Source organism: Pogonomyrmex barbatus, unplaced genomic scaffold, assembly GCF_055798465.1.
Source record: "Pogonomyrmex barbatus isolate J1 unplaced genomic scaffold, ASM5579846v1 scaffold14, whole genome shotgun sequence".
NCBI classification, from domain to species: Eukaryota; Metazoa; Arthropoda; class Insecta; order Hymenoptera; family Formicidae; genus Pogonomyrmex; species Pogonomyrmex barbatus.
The window spans coordinates 7,547,690-7,553,793 of record NW_028297110.1 but is presented as its reverse complement, the minus strand read 5'-3'; positions in this window follow the sequence as shown (position 1 = coordinate 7,553,793).

Sequence of the window (6,104 nt, the reverse complement as noted above, 5' to 3'; positions counted from 1 at the left end):
GCATTAAAAGAAACGAAACTGCTTTAAACACGAAACTCGATGAAAAGCATTTATGTCGGCAGATAAATTATATAATATGTTACTTCTTCGGTAAAGCAAAAGAAAAGTTTTCATCTACATGCTGCAGATGATATTGCTCCATCTTCGTCTAATATGCAACAATAAAAAGGATAATTGCTTGTATTTCATCAAATGCATTAAAGCATTAAGTTAAATAAATACTAATAATAATACTAATAATAATAATAATAAATAATAATAATAGCAATAAGTTTAAATAAATAATATACAATATCTATAAAGAATATTGCATCTGCACAAGACTTTATCTTGTTTTAATGTGCACATATTATACTTGTTACAAAGATAAATGTGTAAAAAATATAATAAAAAATAAAATTAAAAAAAATACAAAAAAGTACAAAAAATACAAAAATACAAAAATACAAAAAAATATAATAAAATTTTTTATTTTTCTAATTTTTCTATCTTCTATTATATCTATTCTTTATTATTTTCTAATTACAGATATAACTTTCTAATAACAAATATAATTTCCATTTTTTTAAATATAACAAACATTGTATGTCAATGTTATTAATATAATGCTTACAATTGTAAGCGCTAAAGCGGACGTAGCCTATATCGTAAAGCGCGATCGTTTCGATGGCTGGATCAGAAATCAGAATCACCGAACGAGCAAGCTAGTTGTGAAAATAAAGAGCGAAAGAGTCAGGACTAGGTTTGCTAGCCTCGTCTATTACCCGACGGCGGCTGAACTTCCGAATTCTCACGGACATGCTTTTTCCTTGTGTGCGGTACCCCACTTCCTGATTTTCTCGTGACTCTCGTCTTGAATTTAGCATCACTGGACTGATCCGCGGTGCGCGTGAATCGCTCGGTCACAGTCGGAGGTGTTCGAGAGGAACGCCTTGGATGACGTGAGCCGTATAGCGCGCGCTAGAAACGGAGCTTTTACATACGCTCCGTTACAGTTACATAAATATTGTTATAACTATTTATATATAATAGTTATAATATTTATATATAACTATTTGTATATAATAGAGATATCAAATTTTTTACAGTGGATCGTTAGAAACGAGATGCCGTTGATCTTATGCAATACGGATTTTGAATATCTGGGAGCCATTGCATTATATTTTTTATATGATATTACTAATAATATTAATAATTTATTTACTATTATTTATTACTATTATTATTTCAGTGTGAATTACCATCGATCTTATATGACATGAAATATGAATTCGTACTTCTGGATAATTTCGTAAGTATATTATTTATATAATATTATATGTTACTATTGTCTATTAATATTATCATTTCAGTGTGTATTGAAATAAGATATATTTATTAATTGTTATTTCAGTATTTATTGAAGAAAGATATCGAAATAAAAGGATATATCAATATAAACAATATGAAATAAGTGCAGTTGGGATGAATATACTATCAGTATTTGTGCGACATAGGTTAGAAGATAAAAATGGAAACAATATCTGTAAAAATCAGTTTTTTTATAGGGAATATATTTTATTTGAGACATCTGTTTGGAATGGAACCCATTGAATCGCCAGAGTGTTGGAAATAATTATTGCATACTTATATATTCCATAATATTTTTATAATATATTCTATATTTTTATATACTTTTATATTCCATACTTTTATATTCCATACTTTCATATTTCATACTTTTATATTCCATATTTTATATTCTATATTTTACGTTATTCTATCTTATATCATATCTTTAAAAAATGTATTTTTAAGAATATATTATAAAGAAAAATATAAAAAAATATTATATTTTTTATAATAATTAAATTTTATAATTATATATATATTTTTTCAACAATATAATGTCAAACATTTTATCAACAGTGAAATCTTTCCTTAATTCGCTTTAAAAAATAAAAATTAATCTATTATAATCGCGATTGAATTTCCGGTTCGCATTTGCGTAGAGTTTTCGACGCAGTGACGGACGCGTATTTTCCTTTCTTTCTAATAACGCGAACGCGCGATCAAATAAAAAAGCTAAAAAAATAAACTTCTGAAAATATGATTTTTTTTTCGCTCGACAGTACGCACGGGCGTCGCTCTCTTATCGCGACTCCATCTCTCGTGACGCGTATCGATGGCGACATTGATTGAGCGATTCGCACATTTGTTCGAGTTCGTTGACGACGCGCAATGTCAATTCTACTTCCGCTACGCGCCATGATGCTCGCGCGCGAGATCGCCGTAGTTGCGTGCGCGATAGCCGTTGTCGTGGCGATTTCGTGATTCCGTCGCCGATAGCAACGAGGAGGCGATTCGGTTTTTGCAAACGTATGGATACTTGGAGTGACAACGTGCAAACGATATCATTCGATAATGCGACATTGGCTGAGACACGCGATCGCGCTTTTTCGGGAGTATTACCGTATATCCGGTAATGACGTTCTTAACGACGCTACATTGAAACAGATGCGTAAATCGCGAATAGAGAATAGAAATTAATAAAACTGTTATCGTAATCGCGGTTGAAATTTTCGGTTCGCGTATGTAGAGTTTCGTCGCGACGACGGATGCGTTTTTTATAACGCGAGTAAAGTGCGAGAAGAGCGGGAAAGCGAACTATCTTTGTTGCGGTTGGAGCTCTTTGGTGAGTCATTAGAGATAGAAGCGCGCGATCGAACGAAAGTAAAAAAAATAAGACTTCGCGTAGAGCTAAGCGTGATCTAAGTGATCAATGAAAGGTCAGAGCGATTCATCGCGGTTCGCGTTGGTCTCCACCCCTCGCGACCGATAGCGATATCGATCGAGCGGCTCGCGCGTATTTCGATCAGCGACGCGCAATGTCCATTCGACTTCCATGACGCTCGCGCGCGGGATTGCCGTAGTTGCGTGCGCGATAGCCGTCATCGCGGCGATTCACGACTCCGCCGCCGATAGCAACTCCGCTGCCGATAGTGACGAGGAGACGATTCAATTTTTACAAAATTACGGATATCTGGACGGCGATAACGTGCAAACGATATCCGACAACGCGACATTGGCTCTGAAATACGCGATCGCACTTTTCCAGGAGTATTACCGTATACCTGGTAATGGGATTATTAACGAGGCTACATTGGAACAGATGCGTAAACCGCGATGTGGCATCAGAGATATATCGAATTTCGCCTTAGACAAGTTCCCGAGGAAATGGGCGAAGACGCACCTCACTTGGAACTTTCACCTGACGAGCGAGAGCGTTCTACAAGTCACTGAGATCGCGTTCGAGATGTGAGCGGTGAACTCGTCGTTGACATTCGAGCGCGATTCCATAAATCCCGATATCGTTTCAGGAGGGCTTTCACACGTTCGTAGATTCTCGACATCGCGGTAGCCGAATATGTCCGTCGTTGCTGGATGGACCGATAACATGCTAGCTCATGCTTTCCTCTCGTCGAGATCGTCCGAGGTATCGGAGATGTCGGAGGTGCACGTAGATAACTGAAACGTAGAGAAATGGTCTATCGAGTTGACCGCTAATCCTACCGACATGCTTCATTTACTGACGCACGAGATCGGTCGCTTTAGGATTACATCACAGTCCTCAGAAGAATTCGATAATGTACGGCTTCGTTCCCTCTAAGATCTTTCCCGTGCGTTTGAGCGAGGCGGATTTTCTCGCCATTCAGAATTTATACGGTTTAAAGAACAAAAGCGGAGTCTTGAGATCGATATCAATGACGACAACCGTAGCGACAACCACGATGGCGACGCGCGATAAAGAGGGCTCGACGAACGTGGATCTGTGCGCGTTGCGTCTCTTTTGCGACGCGTCGACGCGGTGTTGGTGTTAGAAGATAAAATGTACGTGGCGTATTGATGCCACTTGGCCACATGGTCGGTCAGCATAAACGGAAAATCTTACAACAATCGTTGTTACTGACGGACTATCTATGTTTCCTTCCCGATAATTTTACGCGTTTGACGGGCGCGTATCGGATGACCCTTGGATCAACTCGTATTGTTCGTAAATGATACAGTTTATATGATAGAATATTCGAGTTTCGAGCTGGTATCGAGTTGGCCGAAAAAACTGAAGGATATGAATCTTGCTCCTAACGCGAGAATCAACGCTGTAGTTAATACCAACGCGGGACGAACGTTCGCGAGTTACAACGACGAGATCGTGGCCGAGAGCGACGACCGATGATAGCCGTCAGACATACCTCGCACACAATATTTCTAAGGATCCCATCCGTTCGATACATCGACCGTAATCTGTACTTTATCATTAAACGACAGTTCTTCCAATACAACGAGTTTACCAGAAATGTAATTATGCCAGTAAATTCGACGCGGAGATTTTTGATATTACGTGTTCAAAAGACGGACTGTTAGAACATTTGCACACTTTTCTGAAAAGACTCGCTCAGATGAGGAACGTATTTTCGAGCGAGGACGATTTAGAGGAGGAGGAGAGGGAAGAACGGGAATAAATACATTGTATAGAGCGAAGGATATGGAACGGTTATGAGCGAAATGAACAATCAGCATCGCGCGATCTCTCCAATCGTAAAGATATACGGTATCGAACACTCGCAAGGTTCCAAGATGCATCGAGTCGACGAGAGCGACGACGCGAGGAAGAGGAAGAGAACGCTCCACGATGACAAGACGATCGCGTCGAGTTACAACAACGTCGATGGTACGATCAGTCCAATCAGAATTCTAGAACGCTATATAATTCTATAGGAATAATTAGTTTGAAATAACGATAATTAAATAAGGATATAGATAAAATACTCAGACTTTATTATTATTTTCAAAATAAATTCTAAAATATTCCGAGTCGATCTTGAATATGGATATCTAGCGGTTACTTAGTGAATTATCTTTTATGTTTATGTTTTATCCAAAACTAATGCTCATATGATAACTAATTTTTAGATTTATTCTCTTGGATTTATTCTCTTTTTAGATTTATTTTCTTGGAATAGTCAAATTTTAAAATTGAATTAATAAAATAATTTAAATTATTATGTTATTTCCTTGTTATGATGATATAATTTATGATGATATGATATATTTATATCACTGGTAAATCGATGGTAATGTAACTTCTTTGTTATCGATCATGGCTATTATTGTTTGTCGATAAAGCAGTTATCTCTTTTATCGATATAAGGTACTGGTATCATTAGTTGATGATAAAATAGTGGTTATTTTTATCTTTATCGACCAACGGTATTATTGATCATTGAGAAGATAGTTATTCAAGAGTAAGATTAGGACGACTATTTGTTATACTTTCTAGCAAGGTTAATCTTAGAGAACTTAGGGAAATGTAATACTTCCAATAAACAGATTATTGTCGAAGTGATGATTCCATTAGCAAAATAATTATTCTATTAGGTGTACAAAAATGTTCTGAGCTTTTTTTTGTAAAATTCAATCTTTATTCAAAAACAAACAAAAAAATATTAATTAGCGAAATATTCCCCGTTTGCATCAACGATCTTTTGCCATCTTTTGGGTAGCTTGGGGATTCCTTGACGATAGAAGCTCACCAGCTTCAAAGCAATAAAGTCATCAATGCATTTTCGTATCTCTTCAAATCTCACGAAATGTGTATCAGTCTAATGATGCTGCAGCGATCGGAATAGGTAGTAATCAGAAGGCGCCATGTCTGGGCTATACGCCGCGTGCGGGAGAAGTTCCCAACCTAACGCAAAGATATCCTGAGTCGCTTTCGCAACATGTGGTCGAGCATTGTCATGAAGCAAGATCACTTTACGACGTCTTTGGCCAGTAAATGGCTTCTTTTCTTCTAATGCATCGCTCAAATTGGTCAATTGTTGTTGGTAGCAGTCTGCCGTGATTGTTGCACCTGGTTGTAACAACTCATAATACAATACATCTTTCCAATCCCATCAGATATCAGAGCAAAAACCTTCTTGGATATTGGGCTTTGGCGTCGATGTCGAAGGTTGACCAGGATCAACCCATGATTTTCTACGTTTAGGGTTATCATAAAGAATCCACTTTTCATCGCCTGTAATGATTTTGTGTAGAAAATCTTTTTTCCGGAACTTTGAAAG